The 20,444-nt window shown below is 45.9% G+C and overlaps 1 protein-coding gene and 1 long non-coding RNA gene across 3 annotated transcripts in view; one reads left to right on the forward strand and one right to left on the reverse strand.

The window, feature by feature from the left end:
* Positions 1-2,223, reverse strand: part of HOPX (HOP homeobox) — a 29,566-nt gene extending 27,343 nt beyond the window's left edge. Inside the window, exon 1 of the mRNA XM_044387771.3 lies at positions 2,130-2,223. The gene's annotated coding sequence lies outside the window, so the exon portion shown is untranslated. The remainder of the gene's footprint in view (positions 1-2,129) is intronic.
* The window catches only part of LOC113262526 (uncharacterized), a 135,282-nt gene that overhangs the window by 20,668 nt on the left and 94,170 nt on the right, over positions 1-20,444 (forward strand). Inside the window, exons 4-5 of one of the 2 annotated variants that reach the window (XR_008958417.1) lie at positions 12,637-12,841; positions 13,868-20,331. This is a non-coding gene — a long non-coding RNA (uncharacterized LOC113262526). Of the gene's footprint in view, positions 1-2,043; positions 8,409-12,636; positions 12,842-13,867; positions 20,332-20,444 lie in introns of those variants that run through there. The other variant, XR_003318833.4, reaches the window with a different exon arrangement.

Raw genomic sequence — 20,444 nt, forward strand, 5'->3', positions numbered from 1 at the left:
GGTGCCCTGTCCTAGCTAGAACTGCAAGTGTGGTTTTTGAGGACCCAGTAGCATGGCCTCAGAGGTTCCTCTTCCTCTGGGATCCTGCTGCTGTCTTCCCTGGGCTGTGGGACGAGGTGGTTGTATGGGCAGGGGCAGACCCGCCCTCTCTTTGGGCTTCCCTAGCCTCCTACGTCAAGGGAGAGGTTGGGGTTTCACTGGTTCTCATTTCTGAAGCACGTTAGATTACCCCGGGGAGCTTTAAAAAGCAATGCCAGGACCGCACACCCAGGGATCCTTATTTAATTGGTGAGGGTGGGGCCAGTCCTGGGTGTTTTTAAAAACAGTTTTCCAGATCTGCAATTGCCGAGTTAGATGATCTCTGGAATCTTCCAGGTTCTATACAAGCCCACAATCCTGACAATCTGGTCCTCCGTATTATTTATTGAATTGTTTTTTCCAAATATACTTTTTATTTTCAGTATGTTGCATAGGCTGATTTTTAGAAATGCCTTTAATTATATAGAAAAGATGTATTGTTAAAGTATTGTTTGTTGGAGCATAATTGGCATAGAATCCTGCACATGTCTAAAGTATACGATCAGATAAATTTTCACCTGTAAGAAATGGTTACCACAATCACAATAGTGAACATATCCATCACCCCAAAAAGTTTCCCGTGCCCCTTGATAATCCCCCCAGCCCTCTTCTCCCCACTCCTCTTCCCCAGGTAACCACTGATCAACTTTCTGTTACTATAGTTTGCATTTTCTATCATTTTATACCAATGGAATCATACAATATGTTCTATTTTTCACCTGGCTTCTTACTATGTCCTTAAACTTTAGATGTCAAGCTCTTTGAAAACAGGAGCCCACCTTTTATTTCTTTTCTCTTTCTCCAGTCCCGCAAGTTGTCTTTGCCCAGAGAAACCCCGTAATCATTATTTGCTTGACGGGCATCAGACCTTGGTGACCTTACACGTGGGCTTCAGTTTGGCGGCCAATCCCCACGCCTCCTCTGTAGGTTCCTAGCCCGCAGTTTCAGCTCAGTTTAAAAATCATACATTGGCTTAAATGCATTCATTTGGGGTCCGTGGAGTTCTAGGGCTCCAGAAAATGAGTGTCGAGGTGTGTGTTGGGGGCAGGGGGAACTACCTGGGAAAGGTCCTTGGCTTTCACCAGATTCTTGATCACCAGATTCTTGACCCCAAAGGAGGAGCTATGGAATTTATGTCGTGCTTTATTCCTATTATGTCTTACATGTATTTTAGGATGGTGATGCCTAATTGTAACTCCTCCACCGTCTGCTCCCTCTCCTCCCCCCTCCCCCTCTCCTCAGCACCTTTATTTTGCCTGCCTCTTCTGGTTATAGGTCTCCCTGCTCCACTAACAGCCCGTGGAGTTGGCAGTGCTGTTCTCCGGGAACTTTTCGCATTCCCCTTCTCTTCAAGACTTTCCCTCCTAAGTTACGCGGAGTGTGGTGCCTCTTTATTCAAAGATTCCTATCCCATCTTACCTAACACTTCACCTAAATACCTGGATACCACTGTGCTCAAATATCACAAACCTCCATTGCCTCAAAACCCCAGAGCATGGGATTCCTTTTTATCTTAAACAAGATCAGTGTTTGCATTGTTGTAAATAAGTATAAGAACCAGACGGAACAAGAAAAAACACTGCGGAGTCACTGCCGAGCTGCCTCTCCATCAACCAGAGATACCTCCTCTTACTCCCCTCTACCGAACACAAAAAAATATTAAAAAGTAATACAGTGTCTGATTTGAGACCGAGATGAATAATAGCAACATCAGCTTCTAAATAACTTCATATGCGTCTGGCACAGTCACCCAATCATGGGTTTCAAAGTGTCTTCCAGAGATTGGAGAGAACAAGAAACACATCTCACCTGCTGGCCAAAAGGACAAAATGGGCTCCACCTTGCCCCCAGTCCCCCTAACCCCTAGCATGTTTGCGAGGGTCTGCTCTCGTCCACCCAGCCACGCTCTCTGGCTCCCTGCTCCGGACCAGCTCTTTAACTTTCATTCTCCCTTTTCCCCGGCAGAACAGCAAATGCGGTAACTAGAGCGTTGCAGTTTCTACACGATCTCATCCCTCGGCAGTAAAGGCAAACCTCTGAAAGTTACTTACGTGGAAGTGGCAAAGGCAAGCCCTGGGTTTGGAAGCTGAGTTTGCTGATGCCAGCCCGCTTAAATAGCTGGCCTGTCTGACGCGGGCTGTTGATGGCACGTTTATTTACGCCCGTGAGCGCACGCTCAAGCAAGGACCTGAAAAACCTGCAGCGTGGGCAGCGGGGGAGCAGCTGAAAGTATGCCCAGGTCACATCTCTCCTGGTTATTCGAGTCTGATAGGCAGGCGGCAACTTCTGAGTTTCATGGAACTTTCTCGGCACCACCTTCTTGTCCCTGATCTCTTTCTTCGCCAAGCAAGACTCTTCACCAAGATTACACGAGAGATGCAGCGGAGCGAGGAAGGAAGAAACAAAGGACCCTGTACCGTTGTGCCAAGTTCCTTATTTTGAATGGGCTTCTAGTTAGATGTTGGCGTATTTTAAACCATGGGCTTGGTGAGGTTGATTTGCCAGTTCTGTGGGCTGGATGCCAAGTTAAGAGCCTGGACAGTTGCCCAATCAATGAAAAGTTGGGTGGGGGTGTGTGTGTGTGTGTTTTCCAGGCACAGAATGTACAAATTAAGAACAGTTATAGGGGAGGTTCAGGCTAGGATGATACAATGTTAGGTCCCCTTCAAAAACGATTTTAATTTCTTTCTTCTGCGTCTGTACTTTCCTCCTGACTTCCCCTCCCCTTCCTTTGTTAATGAAATTCCTATCTAAGAGTTGAAAGATTCCCCATGAGGGCGCAAATAAAAAGCCAGTGTGTGAGCAAGTCTGTGGGAAGATGCAGTCCAAACGTGAGAGGCTGTTCAGTGGTTCATGGGATCGCCAGTGGAAACGTTTCTGAGGGTGAGGGTATGTGTGTGGGTGTGGGGACCCAGTTAGCCGATGTTTATCTGTTTTTTTATAGCTAGATATGGCAGTTAATAGTCAATTGCAGCATTGCTGAACACATTAGCTGGGTATTATTTTGAGAGGATGAAGGAAGGGAGACAGGGTTTGGTGAGATCGTTTATGGGAGTATCTGTGTATATTTGCTGGTACGTAACGCAGACTGGTAAGTGCCACCCAGACTTACACAGCCTATATTCTTCACTTCGCTGGACAAAGAAAAAGCCCACTTGGTTCTCTCGGGAACAGCAGCCATATGTGAAAGAACAGCCATCATTAAGAATATTTCTTTCTGTCTTCCAAAAGGGGGCAATGGTTATAAAACATGTGTGGGAGAATAGTAGAGACAGGGGGCCTGGCCTATCCTAACCCTGGTTACCAGAAGAATTCTTTTGTTGCCTAATTCATTGCCTAACTTTTGACTGTTCTATGGCCAAATCTGGATTCTTACCTCCCCAACTTCTTGAATGCAGGGTCTATGTCTTGTTTATCATTTGACACCCATAGAGCCTGGCACAAATTATTAGGACAATGACAAAGACGATGGTGATGGTGATGTCTGGGTTTACCCTCAGGACTGATTTGAATCAATATTTAGAAAGTTGCTTCAGAATGTTTTCGACTATCCTTTACGTTTGTTTATCATCTGTCTTCCGGAATGTGATTTCCATGACCTCAGTGTCCTTGCCCACCTTGCCCATTCTTGTAACCCCAACAGCGAGCACAGTGTCTGGCACATAGTAGGTGCTCAGCAGCTATGTGCTGTTTGCCAGTTTCTAAATTCCTTTCAAGGATGTGGAACCCAACAGACGAAAGTTCTGGAATCAGCAGTCTCATCTTGGTCCACACAGGTTTCTTTTGCTCTTGTGTAATGTGTTGGCTTCAAGCGATTCCTCTTTATCCAGTGTATCATGGAGATGAACTGAAAGTGGCAAAAACCAGAGGGCAGTTTGACATCACTTAAGAACTCTGCGGAGATGTGGTTTCAGGTTGCTGAGTGGTGCAATGAGGTTACCGAGAACGCAGGCATTTTCTGTGTTCCATTTCGTAGTCTCCAGTGTGGCAGTGTTGCCTCCTGTCTTGGCGGCAAGGTTGATGCAGCAGCTTGGTATAGCCCATCCTTATATGAAAAAAATCAAAGACAGGTAGGAGGCAAACGGGCTTTCTCATTAGTATCCCTCTTTGTTAGAAAAGTCTTACCAAAAGCCATCAGCGGACTTCCAGTTCTGTCTCCTTGCTGAGAACCGGGTTAAATGGCCACCACACTGGCTAAATCCATCTTGGTCAGTCCAGGCCATGACAATTTTGCTTCACTCTAGCAGCTTTCTATGGCTGGGGCACTTGTTTTTTGGTTTTTGAGTTTTTTTGTTTTTTGTTTTTTTTTAATTAAAAAAGCTTACTTCGACTCTCAGCAAAATTAAAACTATTTCAACAACCCACAAATAAGGGAAGTATCTGGCCACAGTGTTTTTTTTTTTGTCTACAGGCTTAGATTATGAGTCTGTATCACCACTGATTTTCTGCATATCTGAGGAATAGCATATAATCCAGCAGCCTCTTATCTTCTCCTATGTCAAATGGGATTGATGACGCTGTTAGTTCCCAGAAACATTAAGTCTAATACTGCAACTAAGCATAAAAAGGTTGCCAAACAGTCTATAAGGGTTTAAGACTCATTTTCCTGCTCCTTCTCGTGTCTGTTATATTTCAGTTGAATCCTATATTCCCACGTTTGCATCTGGGAGCTCCAGCTACTGCTTCGGATTTGTAAACTGGAAACAGATGGCTGAAACAGTAATTCTCACCTAGGTTTTATTTTCTCCTGGTGATGAGCAAACTCCAAATTAACACGCAGATAGGCAATTTTGTTTTCCTTCTCTTCACTGTTCTAGACCTTTTCCTTGTGGTGGGCTTCAGGAACTCTTTTCTCCATTGCCACAGATCAAGAGAATCAGGATGAAGGATGTGGTGAAAAGAATAGCATCTGGGAGATGGTCAGTGCTCAATAAGTGTGTGTTGAATGACTTGGAAGAATGGTGGGAAAGAAAGAGTATGGACTCCTGAACCATGCAGGCTTGGTCCCACCTCTGCCACTTCCCATCGATGTGAGCCAAGGCAAGTTATACAACTTCTCTCAGACTCCATTTTCTCATCTATAAAATAGGTTTGCCAGAAGGACTAGAGATAATATATGTAAAGCACTTAGCATCATGCCTAGAGAATGGTATACGCTCAGTAAATGGTAGTTGCTGCTGATAGTTATAACAAGAAGCCCAATTGTCCTTAGTCATCTTTCTGGAGCCCACACATGGTGGACACAACATAGTGAACCTAAAGGCCAGTGCTACAGCAAACGGTTGTTTGGAAGAGCTGCAGAGAAGGCGGTGATATCCGGACAGTGGGCAGCCCTTCCTTTCCTGCTCAAAGCCAGAGACCACCGAAGTGCAGAAGGGAAAAGCCATTCCCTGGGGAACAGAAAACTCCCAAAGACATTTAAGAAAATTTATCATGAGGGATATAAACCTCCCCAGGGCCTAAATCTGACTTGGACAGAAGCAAATTAAGAAGAAGTATAGAAGCATGCTTGCTGAAAGTTCTACCCCCTTAGGTGTGAACTTGCAGAACAATGGAGAATCTCATCCCATCTGCAGATGGTGTGCAAGTGCTGACTCCCAGCGTGCCCTTCCTGGGCCCAGCCTGGCTGGGAGGCCAACCAGCATGGGAAGTAGCAGAGGTCAGCAGTGACAGAGAACCTGGACGCAGACAAGGATGTCAGCTAACCAGGTTGGGGGTGTTTCCCTTGGCTGCTCCTGGCAGAGGGTTTCACACGTTCCCTGGTGAGGAGGGACTGGGAATTCTAACACAACTGTACTCTGACGCTTGCTGTGAACTGGTAGTGGTTAGGTCATTCTTTCGGTGAACTGCAGGTATTTATTTCCAAGTGTGGATTCCATCATCTTACCTAATCCACCAGCTGTCCTTACGGATTCCTGAGTCAGTGGATGGCTAGGAGTCAGGATGCTGCAGCCCATACCCAGTGCCCACTGCAGACGGTGCCTGGGGAAGGCCGTTCCACCTGGTGTGCTCCATGTCGCCTTTGCTCTTCGACTTAAAAGTCATAGTCTCCTCTCATTCCATTTTGTTTCATCCAGAGTCTAATGAACGGGGAGATCACAAAGCATCGTTTTCCTGGATCAGAGGAGGGGAAGGATCAGAGGGGCTGGATCAGAGGAGGGGAAGGCCCTTGGTAATGGGGAGCATCAGCCGTCTGTGGAGGAGGGAGGGGGGGCATCTGTCTTCACCCGCGAATGCCTCCAAATGAGTCTGCTCCGCTCCTCTCCCTCCGCAGGAGGACTCACTGCTGCCTGCAGAAGCTGCGGGGTAACATTCTCGAGAGGGGTGGAGCTTCACCCGAGAGGCTGATCTTCCATGAGTGACAGGAAGGTGTTGCAGGTGGGGGCCACCTCAGCCTGACTGTCATCCCCTAATACACAGGGTGAGGAAAGAGAGTCCCCACACCCATGAAATTTCAGGGATGGGTCCTGTGCTTTTAGAAGGCAGCGGGTGGGGACCTGGGTGAAGAAAAACAAATCCTTTGGTAAAAACTTGCCTGACTGGGTGTCAAACCCAGGCACAGTCCATGCTACCAATCACCACACAGCATGACCTTTGAGGCCACTTCTCAGGGTGACTCATTGGAGCCCCAAGGAGGAGAGGAAGAGCAGGTCCCACCTCCCCCCCAGGGGGACGCCCACCCAAGCTCCATCTATTTAAGATACTTGACTTCTGTGAGTGATTTTGCCTGGAAACAGAGAGGAAGAAGAAAGGGAAAAGGGGAGCTCACAAAAATACAAAGCTGGAAGACAAACCAAGAAACAACAAAAAATGCATGTTTGATAAGTGGAAAAAGGGTTGAACATACTTTGGGCTAAAACCATGGATCAGTTGAAGGGAGAGAAAAGTTTTAATTAGCAGCAACAGACCGTTTCCTTCCTGCCTGCTCCTCTTCACCTCAGAGGCAGCCGGGTGGATTCAGCGTGTGACTCTAGAAGCTCTCATCCCCTCTCCGAGCCCCAGCCCCTGTCTGCGTGAGGAGGGAGTTGAACTAGACGATCCCTCGGAGGTCCTTTCCATTTTAATCTTCTGCCCTCCAAGGGGAGAGAGTCAGGGCCCACTGGGTGGAGAGGAGGGACCCCCAGCAGCCATGGGAGAGGATGGCTCCCCCCACTCAGGGCTGAGAGAAATGAAAGGAAGCATCGGGTACAATGTGAGCAACTGTTATGACACTGAAACCCTCCACTCACTACCATTGGTAAGGGTCCACGGCCTGAGGCTCCCTGGTCCCCTCTTCAACAACCTGGGCCTCCCCGAACCTCCTGGGATCCAGCAATTATAAGTAACACCTGGCTATATGTGTGTGTGCGCGTGTGTGTGTGTGTGTGTGTGTGTGTGCGTGTGTGTGTATAGCAGCGGGAGCAACTCGGACTCAGCTCCAGCTACAGTGCTTCCAGCATGAGTTTGGTCAGTGCCTGACTTTCCACTACAGTCCAGGGAGACATCTTAAAACAGAAAAGCCTGAGGTGGGGGAGTTTGAGGGGATGGGGTGGGGAGGGTGGTGGGTGAAGAAGAGAGGGAGGGAGGAACTGTATATACATCATCCCTGAAAAAAAATGTCTAAAGTTCTTAATTTCTGCTTTTGGCAAAAATATGTTCTAGATTGATTTTGTTAACTAATCCAGCGCAATTCTGCTCTGCACATTTCAGCAAAAACCTCCCTCCACCATGGCCCTCTCTGAGGTTTCTGTAATGAGGTGCTGGCAGGCAGTGGGCAATGATTTAAGGTCTCTTGTAAAATGGCTTCTGTTGCGGTGAATTACATAAACGGTGGTATACGCTCTTAGCATCTGATTTTTACCTCTCTGGAGAGTCAGCTCCCAGACTAGTCTTTCCAGTGGGTTCTGAATAACCTGCACGAGGGCCTGGTGTCCTGAGCTGACTTCCCAAAGATGACACTGATGACGGAGCAAAAGGCAAGCTGAGGGCAAAGCACAAGGGAACACCCCCCACCCCCTCTCAGGTGGGATATGTGTGACATTCCTCAGGCACTCCTGGCTGCCCAAGAGCAAAGGAAGGGGAAAAACCAACGTCTTCTGATAGAGATCACAGTCACGTAGGACATGAGTCTCCATCAGTTTGCAACAGTCTTAACAATTTACAAGAAAAAAACCCAAAACAGCCAGACCTCCAGAAACCTGTCGACTCAATTTCCTGAGGCCCTAACATCACCCTCCCCTCCACAGGACAGAAGGCCTTATGTGATCTGTTGCTCCTCACAACCCCAAGCAGGTCTTTCTGCCCACAGGTCCTGTCCCTGTGCCATAATAAAACTACCTTTTAGCACCTAAGACATCTCCAGAATTTTCTTGACTGTTCGTTCACATTTCACATCAACACCACTGACTCTCTTTCCTGACTCAAAGGGAAATACACTGCATTTTTCATGATGCTGCCCGTAGTTGCCCCACCTGACCCAAGGCTGAAGAGAATTTGGGGTGGTACCAGGATTCAGAGGGAAGGCTCTGAAGACAGCGTGGACCTGGCTCAGGACTATGGTGACCAATGGTGCTGGTTTTCCCAGAACTGTACTTGTTTAGTGCTGGATATCCCATGTCCTAAAAACCCCCCAGTCCTGGGGAAACTGGGATGGTTGGTCAACCTGTCCTAATTTTTTTACATCATAGCCAGTAATTTAATCTCCCTTTTTTTTTTTTTAAGGTTCATTTATTTGGGGGGGGGAGGGGCTGGGAGAGAGGGAGAGGGAGAGAGAGTCTTAAGCAGGCTCCACACTGAGCGCAGAGCCCAATGTGGGGCTGGATCCTGGATCTCATGAACCTGAGATCTCCACCAGCACTGAAACCAAGAGTCCGACGCTTAACTGACTGAGCCACCCAGGTGCCCCAGTAATTTAACCTCTTTGAACCTTAGCTTCCTCATATGTGAAATGAAGATAATGATCACCACCTCCTGTGATATTTGTGGAGTAGGGTTGATATCCACCCAAAGATTGTTCAGGAAGAAAAGAGAGGATTGGGTGACAAAAGTAATGTCTTTGTGCCTCTGTTCCAAGGAGGAGATGTCTCCTCTTCCCCATGTGTTCTAACCTTTCCAATTGTAGGTGTGAGCATAACACTTGCGGGTTCTGGAACAATCCAGAAAGCCTTGCAGGCCCTGGCTAATGCAGAAGCCTGGATTAAGGTCTCTCCCAGCCCTGTGATTATCTGATGAAGTGTGAATGGCAGAGGCAGCTGCCTGCTTGCAGAAGTCATTTTAGCAGCTACCACTTAGGAGTCACAAATAAGGGGATAGAAGCCTTTTCTTTTCAGCTTCCTTGTTGCCCCTCATCTATTGTGCGCAGAGATTCTTAACTAATAGCCACGTTCTGAGCGACTATTTCTCAGTAACTATTGTTTCAGGGCTGAAAAGGGATAAGAAGTTAATGTTTTCAAAAGACTCCCTTGCAAGGCATTTTGCAGCCCAAGGGTGGATTTCACAGGCGTCTTAATCCCTGGCAGTAGAGGCTGAGGGCTGTCTTGGAGACCAGAAGCAGCAAGCAAGAACTCCCATAACAAAAGAGAGGCGAGGGAATTATTTATTCAAATGTCCTGATAGAAGAAGGCTTTAATCAAAGACACCATACAAAACAAGCCACAGGCTGATAGGAAGTATTTGGAACATGGAGGTGTCAAAGGGATCCAGGCTTTTTCTGAACAGAAGGAAATGACTGGGGAAAACGGTCCTTCCTAGCCTATGTCAGCACTAACGACATGAGGGGGCTCTTATTAGGAAGGTGCCAAGGGCTGGAGCTTATTCAAAGCATGACCATCTTTAAAATCCCGGCCCTCCCACCCCCACCATAAATGAAGTCAGAAACATTATAATTAGTGCCAGATTCTGACTGAAAATAGAAGTTTGCAGAAGTTGGAAAATTCAACATGCAAGACGCTGGCACCAGTGATAACTAACTAGTCCAAGGCAGTTGATGGCACAATTTTGCGTAATTAGGACACATTTGGGAGGAGAGAAAAAAAGGACTCTCCAATCAGGAATTTACTGATTTACATAAACATTAGTGTGATGATGGTTTCAAATCCAATGGTGCCTCCTTCATATTTCCATCCTAAATTAATGAGGGGCAGGATGCCAAGGACAGCGATATTGCTGGCTTTCGGTGGCACACAAAACTGCCCACCAGACTCTGGGGAAACCTGCAAAGTCGATGTTTTAGGTTGCCAAGTTATCTTTTCTCCTGTGTTTCCCACCCCTTTCTAAAGAAAATTAAATTCTGGAACAATTCATTCAAAAGTCAAGAAATGTGATTATCTGAGTAATGCATTAAGCCGTGACCATTAACTATTACTGCATGATAAATCACTCCAAAGCTTCGTGACTTAAATTAGCCACATCATTTTGTTACCTCTTCCAGTTTCTGTGGTCAGGAATGCAGGGAGGGCTCAGTGGGGAGATTCTGGTCTGGGGCCCCTCATAAGCTTGCAGTCAGACAGTGGCTGGAGGTAGAATAGCAGAGGAGCTGGAGAAGCTGCAGCCTTACTGGGTGTCTCCCTCACGTAGTGTCAAGGCCTCTCCATGCAGTCTCTCCCCAAGCACTGGTTGAGCTTCCTCAGAACATGGCGGCCAAGTGTTCCAGTGAAATTAATTCAGCTCCCAAGGCAGCAGCATCAACTCTTATGACACAGCTTTAGAAGTCATGTGGGGGACACCTAGGTGGCTCAGTTGGTTGAGCACCTGCCTTCAGCTCAGGTCATGATCCCAGAGTCCTGGGATCGAGTCCCACATTTGGCTCCTTGCTCAGTGGGAAGCCCGCTTCTCCCTCGGCCTGCTGCTCCCCCTGCTTGTGCTCTCTCTGACAAATAAATAAATAAAATCTTAAAAAAAAAGAAAAAGTCATGTGGCATCACTTCTACCACATTCTCACATTGGTTACAGGTGAGTCACAAGGCCACCTAACTCAAAGGGAATCGGGAGAATTCTTAATTCTTACTGGAGAAATGGCAAGGTTCCAGAAAAGTGATGCCGGATGGGAGATATTGCAGCCATCTTTGGAAAATACAATATGCCATAAGATATAAATAATTGATGATCATAACCTTTAAAAGAAATCTTTGTATTTTAAGAAAATAATGTTAAGCCAATAAATCTCTAAATTAGTGAAATATGTACTGAAGAACCTCGTGTTAACTACCTTCGACCCCTTCTTCCCTGCATTACCTCTGATTCTTTAGGGTCAGACAGTAGGGTGTAATGAGCTGTATTAGTTTGCAGGGGCTGCCATAACAAAGTACGACAAAACTGGGAGGCTTGTACACAGAAATGCATTGTCTCCCAGTTCTGGAGGCTAGACGTCTCAGATAACGGTGTCATCAGGGTTGATTCTTCCTGAGAGCTGTAAGAGAACAACTGGTCCGTGCCTCTCCCTTAGCTTTTGGCAGTTTGCTGGGACTCTGTGTTGTCCCTTGTCTTGTGGAAGCATCCCTCCCATCTCTGCCTTCATCTTCACCTGGTATTCTCCCTGACATGTGTGTCTCTGTCCAAATCTCCCCTTTTGTGAGGACACCAGTCCTATTGGATTAGGGGCCCACCCTACTCCAGTATGACCTCATCTCAACTAATTATATCTGCAAGTACCATATTTCCAAATAAGGTTACCTGCTGAGCTACTGGGGTTAGGACTTCAACATGTGAATTTGGGGGCGCCATTCAACCCAAAACATGTCTCTTATTTTCTGCAGGAAGGAGCTTCTTTCGATATGGTTTCTAAGAATATGGATTGGAGAGTAGAACCCAATTGCAAGTAACATTTTCAAATTTTGTATTTTCTTTCCATGGCCCTTGCCATTGTCTCCTATCTCCTAAACACCTTCAAATTTTTAGTAAAGGTTTTCATTAAAGCTATTGATGCCATTAGAGTATTTTACGATTAACGGTGTTTTTTAAATTAAAATGTCATTAAATAAAATGTTTAAATGTCGTTATCAGATGTTGGTTACGGAACCTCATGCCCTCCCAAATTCTCTATAATCCTGATGCCACTAGCTATAGAACTTCAAATTGCATAAGATTTTTCAGGACTTTACCCTCCTTGGAACCTGGGCCTCATATCTATGCAGCAACTTAGTTCATTTAAGGAGGTGCAAAGAACAATTTATTGACTTGGGGAATGTGATATTGTTCTCTCTTAATATTGTGCAGACATTTAAAAATGTATTTCCTTTGGACTTTTAAAGCAAAAAGAAAGAAAGACAGGCACCTCCTGCTGCCTCATTAGGGAAGCCGCACGTCTTTGGTTTTCCTGACCTAGCACTTATCTTGTACTTGACGTTTTCAAATACTGTCCAATCCTTAAATAGCCAGTTTCCACTACATCTTTGTGAGATGTTAGAATTCTTGCCATTTTTAGTAAAGGAATTTGAAGCAAAAAGCACCAAGGTGACCTGTGCAAGGTGTATAACAAATCAGGACTAGGCCCAAGCGTCTGCCGTTTCATGAACTAAAACTTTGTTTTGTGCAAACCCAGGGACAGAGTCTCATGAGCACATCCCTTTTTCCTCTTCCCAGAAGCCAGATGCCCACTTTCCCCTTCACTCTGCAGTCACTGGAGGAGCAGCAGATGAGGCCGGAGTTAGCAGAGGCCCAGCAAATAAGGACAGTGCCTAGCAGATACCCACCGGGAGCAGGCCTGTTCTTAGTGTTTCTGAAACACCCTCTGTAGAGTCTCAGGAATCAGAAGGGGAACCCGAGGATATGAAGACCCAGTCAGCAGGTGGGCATCCCAATGCAATCTCTTTTGTACCCACTGAGTGGTGAGACCTGGGAAAATCAGGACATATATCGATACTAAAAATGGTACGGAAGGTGTTCCTTCTAGTCTTAGAAAACTGTAATCTTCTTGATCAGAAACTCTACTGGAAACAGCTCTCTGAAATTCTTTGGTCTAGTCTTAAGCCAACAAACAATAATAGCAAACTTTAGGGTCTTTCCTAAATTCTAGGAAGGTACTGCCAGACAGAATCCCAGACATCTTACGTTGCTGCCTTCCCCGGAAGACTGGCAGGCACAATAATGCTCTCTAGGATTTGCAGAGCTCTTGATTTTTCCTCTGATGAGAGAAGATTGCATATCATCGTCTGGTCCTATACTTGAGTGCAGGAAAATTAGTGGCATGCAAATTATCTTATTTAAGACCATTCAAGACTCCACCCAGACCAGCATTTTACTCTGAAAGCAAAAAGCAAATGCAAATCACAAGCACCTCTGCCGAGGTACCAAGGAGGTACCAAGCATGCCCTTTCCCCTCTTTTCTCTTTAGTCATTCACTTTATAGCTGTGACTGCCGCTTTACTTGGCTGAAGTATAGCAAGTAAGGTATGTTTTGCTTTGATTGTAGGATACGCGGGTGGAATAGCATATGATGTGGACCTCTTTCTAAGCAAGAGTATAAGTTCAGGCTTCTCATCTTCATATCAGAATGCCATGTTGGTCCTGCACACCTGAATCTTAAGCATGGGGTCTAAGCATTTAAGTCTATTTTCACAGTCAATACTAGGAAACTCATTCCATTTTTCAGTTCATCTTAGTTTAGGTTTTCAGGTATAAAACTTTCACATTCACAATGTTTATTATTTATACATATCTTAATGATTTTATTTTTAAAGAGTTTTTTTTACTATAAGTTACCTCAAATCTTTTTTTGAGAACAATGTAAACATGGTATTGCTAATTTAAACAAAAAAACACATAATATTCAACACTGAGAATTTCCTTAAGAATCATTGTGTTTTATCCACAGGTTGACGAGAGAACACTGGTAAAAGATAACCAGTTCTGGTATTTTGCTGGGACACACTCCTACTGCCATACTGGAAGTTAAGATACTGAAATCTCTGTATGAATTATTTAAAGCCACTGCCCTGAGCTTCCTGAGGACCTACCACAGGCATTGAACTCTGCGCCACTCCTGGGACCTCTCCCTTATTCACCTTCTCCCGGATCCAGCAACCAAAGGAGCCCTAAAGGACCGGCGCCAAGCTGTGACCAGTAGCCGTTCTCTCCTGTTGGTAATCTAGCTGTTCTGGCTATGTGTTTAAATATTCCCCTTAGAGGGAATGTTTTTGCTACTCTTGCATCCCTTTAGCGCAAACAATAGCTTCGCACTAATTTTTTGCAAACAGTATTCTTAACCAACAGAGCCACCGAGGTGTCCCATAAACAATATTCTTCTAAGGGCAGGGTCGTGGTGAAGAATACAGGTTCTGAAGTTGGACTGCTTGGGTTCAAGCCCTGGTTCAGCCTCATATTTGTCCCTGTGACCTTAGTGGGTTCTGTGTCTTCTCTGTACCTCATTTCTTTATCTGTGAGGTGGAGGTAATAGCGGTATCTCCTCATAGGATTGTTGTGAGGAATGAACAGTGAATGTTAAGTCAAGCAGTTAGAACAGTGCCCATAGTAAGCTTAGCACATTCTCCATGATTATTGAGTATTTACCACGTGTCAGGCACAGTACTAACTGCTGTTATCTTATCACCATGATACCCCATCGTGTAGGTATATCGTCCCTATCTTAAAGAGAACCGAATCTCAGAGCAATTAAGAAATATGCCTAAGGTTACCATGCCGGTGAGGGATAGAGCAGTTTTAAATTCCTATCTCTTTGACCCAAAGTCTATGCTTTCCCCTCTGACTGAGAGTCTTCCCTGGTGGAAGCAACACTTGGCAACAAAGAAGAAAGAGAAGATGCCATCCGGCCCAGGTACTTTGGTAAATGCCAAGTATATGAAGATGTGCAGTGGATACAGTGGAGACCTTGGAGAGGGCGGATGGCAAATGGAGTGTCCGTCTGACTAGAAGAGTCAGAGCTTCTATTAACAACAGTGTTCTCCCATCACCCCAGCTTCGGCAGGCCTCCCTGACCCCTCCTGTTCCCTCGCGCCCAGACTAGTCACCAAGTCCCTCGATTCTGTTCCAGTGGCGTCTCTCACACCCCTGCCGTTCTGTTCATGCCTTGTGCTAACACTCCATTTCAAGTTCTCATTACCTCATGGCTAGATCATTTCAAAAGCCTCTTAACTAGAGTCCCAGCCTCCATGTTTTTAAGTCACCCCTCCCGCTATCACTACATTATCCCCAAAGAAACTGCTTCTATCACATGATTTCACCATTCAAGCCCCTCCACCCCCACCCCGACGCCACACACACACCCTGTCTACTGACTATAGCTCAGCTATTTAGAATGACCTTCACATTCCTTCTTAATCTAATTCCAATCTTCATTTCCAAACTGCTCTCTCAGGAGTCCTCTGTAAGAATCCCATGATTTAGCCAGGATTGTTTCCTTGTTATTCCTTAACCATGTTATTTCCTTTCCCACCTCCAAGCCTTACCCACTCCATTCCTCCTGCCTGGCACACCTTCCTCCACTCTTCTAAATCCTGAATGTCCATCATAACCCAACTTGGCCACTCTCTCCGCTGTGACATCTTCCATGCCTCCTCCAGGAAGTGGATCTTCTCCTTTATCTGACTTATACTCCTCATTTGACACCTAGACCCCACTGCCTTATATTATAGATTTGTCCTTGTTTGTACATGCTCTGTTTTCCCGGATACCTTGTGACTGCCTCACAGCCAGGGGAGTGAAGGAGATGGATGGTGGAGGGTTTTGACAGGGAGGTGGTGGTACAGCCTGGTGGTTAGGCCTTCGGGCTCAGGAATCAGACAGCCTGGGTTTGAATCACAGCTCTGCACTAACTACCTAACTAGGCAATCTTTATCAAGACAGCTAATCTCTCAGTGTCCCCATCTATAAAACTAGGACAAGGACTGTCCCTTCCTCATAGAGCTATTGTGAAGATTAAATGAGCTGGTATGTAGAGCACCCTTATCCAGAGCCTGGCACGTAGATAAAGCTCAATTAATATTATTTATTATTACTTTCATTATTGAACCAAAAGAGAGAGTGTACAATGTGCTAGACACCACATAAATTACCTTATTTCATTTGTATGACAACCCTATAAGGTAATAATAGATGATGCCTTAGCTATGCCCTAGCTCTGGAGCCTTCTCACCAGCCCACAATCAGGACTTTTCCACGAGAGAGAAGTACACCCCATCACGTGTAAGCCACGTTTAATACCCCTGTTGCAGCTGAACTTAATTCTAACATTCCTGTCCCTCTGGTGCTGGAAATAGCAGCACTTCTCTCTGGTGACCATCAGGAACTTCATCACTAGTATTCAAAAAATTCTATTAGCAGGGAATGACCCAATTTAAGTATGAGATTGAAGAATAAAGAGAGAAAAAGAGAGAGAAACAGATATAGCTTCTTTCCAAAAAGGCAGGGAGGAGGCAGGGTAGGACTAAACTCAGGGACCCTAGGCTGCCGCCACCATAACCCCCTGAGGATGCGGGGCAGATGCGGTTTCACTGTTGGCACAGTCTCTGCAAAGAATCACATGGCTGTTCTGAGCTGTGTAGATCTTCAGTCCAGCTTCAGGTCAGACACATGTCTGCAGCTGGCTACGGGTTGTTTTGGTTATAATTTAGCAATTTGCATTAAGTCGTGACCTTGATCTGTCCTTTGTGCATCTACCTAAGAAATGAAGAAAAGTAAAACATAAAAACACTAAGTACGTGCCCAAATCAGTGGCACAGCACCACCTCATCCCACCTCCCTCGTGCTTGTTGAGTTTGTCCTTTGACCAGAGCTGTGAGTTCTAGCTACTCGCATTCTCCTTACAGCTGGAGCATAGAGATGGACCTAGTTAGTCTAGTTGACCTGTAAAGTCTGCTAAGACTCTGATGGGAAGCTCCTTCTCCACTGGATATAATCTTGTTGACACAGGGTGCCTGGAACTGCTGCAGCCATCTTGTTAGTATGAGGTAGACAGGACTGACGTACTGAGGAAGGCAAAGCCAAGAGATGGAAAATATCTGTTTCCTGATGAGATCATTGATCCAATCTTTTAAAATTGGACTGAATCCAACTTATTGGTATATGAAGTAATAAATGTCTTTGTTGTTTAATTAATTTTGGTTAGATATGCTGTTACTTGTCACCAAAAGCATCCTTACTGATGTAGTCTAGGCCAAGAACTTTTTAACCTTCAAAGCTGTAATGCTGTATCTCTATAGGTTACCCTAGTCAAAAGAAATGAATCTCACCCTTACTAGCATGTTCTTCCCCATTTTCTAACTGGAGACGGGTTAGGGAAGTATGCTATACCCACTGTGTGGAGGATTATACAGTGAGGTACTCCGCATTCAAAACCTGGGTCTACCACTGTGACCTTGGGCAAATTAACTTCTCTGTCCCTGAGTTACATCATCCATTAAATGGGAAAATAACCATCCTGCCTCCTAGAATTGGATCCAAAGATCTAATATGTAGACAATACTTAGAACAGTGCCTGGCCCTTAGCAAGTCATCATCAATTTACATTAGCTTTGTTTTCATCTTCAAAGCAATGCGCCCTTCCCCAGGTTTCCAAGGCATTGTGCTGTCACACTTCCCACCTACATTTTCATTTGCCAAGCATTTCTAGGAATAGCTAAAATGTGGGACAGACACAGTCAGCTCAATCATGTTGTTAGCACACATACCACAAGATCCTCAGAAAAGACGTTTAAGAGAAAGCAACAAATATCTTGTCTGGAAACACCATATAGAAGCCCAAGTTCCCTTCACTCCCCAGATCCCACGCTCTAGATGTCCTTTACCCCATGCACTGAGACAGAGGTGGCAAAGACTCTGGGGGTTGCTTGTCCCACAGGCCCCTGGGGTGCGCCCTTAGCACAGAGTGTGTCACATACATCTATAGCCCTAGTGAACAGAAACAGGAAAAACCCACAGATCCTCTTATATCACGATCATTTTTTACTTTGCTCCTTGCCATTTCTCCATTTCTTGCTGGGCCAAGAATCTCATCTTGTCTCTTTCTCTTGGGAGAGTTCTTTTCCCATCAAACCATGACTGTACATCCCTTGTCTGGCTACCACCCACCAGGGACTCAGAGTCCACTTCAGCTTCTTACATCTGCATTATGCTTGTCCATCTAGGTTGGCTTTCAGCCAGCACTTCTGTGCATCTGATCTGTAGAGCCCTTGGCAGCTTCCAAAATATTTTGGCCCAAGTTATTTAATCCTCACAAAAATCTTGTGTGGTGCATGTTTTTATTCCAAACCCAACTCCTTAGGGGCTTTTTCCTTTTCCTGTAGAGATCAAGGGCAGGGGGAGATGGGACAAAAATATTTCACTTTCTTTGCAGTATGGGTCTGAGGTGATAAGGACTTCATCTGGTTTTACCTCAGCAGTGAGCAGTTCAGGAGGAGAGAAAGCCAAGACCCTGTAGGAGTCACCTGAAGTCAGACAGAAACTCGGGAACTTGGCTTTTGAAAGAACAACAAACACCTGATACTTCTCTGCGAAGAAGGATCAGGTTCTGACTGGTGGTGGGCCAATACAGAAGAGAGGGAGAAGGAGGTTCTGGAAACTAGCTGGCATAACCAAGTACTCCCTGACATGAAATCTTTTGCCTTTTATATGAGACCAAAGAAGCGCAATATTTGGCCCCCTTCGGATTAAAGATGCGCTCTTGATTTATTTATGAGAGAGTCCCTGAAACATTTACATCAGCCATGACTAGACTAGAAACTGACCCCACCCGGCCCCCTTCAGGGGCGGGGGTTCAGATTCTCTGTGAACAGTGGATGTGCAGTGGAGGTTTGCCCGAAAAGGATTGCAAGTTTGTGAAGCCCTGGTTGCCGCATTCTGGAAGGTAGGAGGAAACAGGGGCCTCGCATGTGGGCTGGTACCACACAGCTCTGCCGCCTCAGTATCTGTCTGAGCTGCCAGACTCTTGGAAAAGTTCCTTTCATTTCTTCCATTTTATTCATTGCCAGGCTGGGAGGCCTGGAGAGGGGTCAGGGACCTAGCCATTGTGTTAACCAGAGCAGTACCAAGTGACAAGTGCTGTTCTTTTTATCTTTTTCTTTTCTGCCTTCCAGGAAGATTAAAAAAAAAAAACAAAAAACCCCAACTCACTTTTTACTTTCAAGCACACCCTGTTCCTTCACAAGGAAAAAAGAAGCCCACAGAGCAACATTTATTCATAAAGTCTCTATTCAGCTCTCCTTGCTTGTTTTTGGCTCAGGGTTTAGCTGTTTCCCACAGAGCAAAGACCAGCGGGGGAGGTGAGGTTCAGAGTGGAGAACAGTCAAGAGACCTGCTCTTCCAGAATGCAATGGAAAACCACAATATTTCTGGATGAGTGGCATGAGCACAGCGGTGACTTTATTCTCTATTCCCCCCTTTGGATGGGAGCCTGCCTACCTCAGGGCTGGCCAGGCTCACCCCCCATTCCTGCCTGGGGACGTCATCTCTCTGAAAGGGGCTACCTTGGGGGGAAAATTGGGCTCTTGGAGTGGCTTTCATGGTACAGCGATTCCCTATCTTAGAAGGAGACAAGTGAACCATCGTTCTAGCTGCTCAGGGAGAAGATTCTGGGATTATCCCTGATTCCTCTTTCTCCCATCCTACTTCCAGTCCACTAGCATTTCCCGTCAGCTCCACATTCAAAATTCCTTCAGTCTCTGTATCAGTCAGTATCTATGTTGATAACCATCTAAATTATAAAAGTCAGTATCTGTACCTATATGTGGTTCGACAAGGGAAACAGAACTGGTTGGAGATGCACAGTAAGAGATTCATCGCCAGGAATCGGCTTACATAACTGGGGCTGGTTAGGAGAGTCTGGAGTCTGCAGGGTGGGCCCTCAGGAAAGGCAAGCAGGAATGCCCGGCTGCCAGATGAAGCCGCTGTCCACCAGCAGGGTTGGTTCCTCAACCAGGAACCCTCAGGTCTGCTCAGAGGGCTCTTCGCTGATTGCATCAGGCCCACCCTGGATCTGGGATAATTTCACTTAAAGTCAACCCACTAGGGACTCTCATAACAGCCACAAAATATCTTCACAGCAACACCCAGATTAGTGTTTGATCAGATACCGGCTCACTGTAGTCTAACCGAGTTGACCCATAACACCTGCTGTCCCATTGTCGAAGCCACCATCATTTCTCCTCTGAATTACTACTGCGTCAGCGTCTTTGTCTTTCCCAGTTTTCTGGTTTCTGCTCTGCCCCTCCCTGCCCCTCCCTCTGCCCCAACTGTTTTCAGCAGAGCAGCTCCATTGCTCAAAGCCCTGGTGATGGGCAGAATGATGGTTCCCCAAAGATGTCCACGTCCAAATCCCCAGAACCTGTGAGTATGGTATCTTGCGGGGCAAAAGGGACTTTGCACGTGTGCTTACGGGATGGGGGTGGGGATGTGGGGGATGGTCCTGGATTACCAGGTGGGCCCAATCTAATCACACC

Source organism: Ursus arctos, unplaced genomic scaffold (assembly GCF_023065955.2).
Source record: "Ursus arctos isolate Adak ecotype North America unplaced genomic scaffold, UrsArc2.0 scaffold_9, whole genome shotgun sequence".
Taxonomy (NCBI): Eukaryota; Metazoa; Chordata; class Mammalia; order Carnivora; family Ursidae; genus Ursus; species Ursus arctos.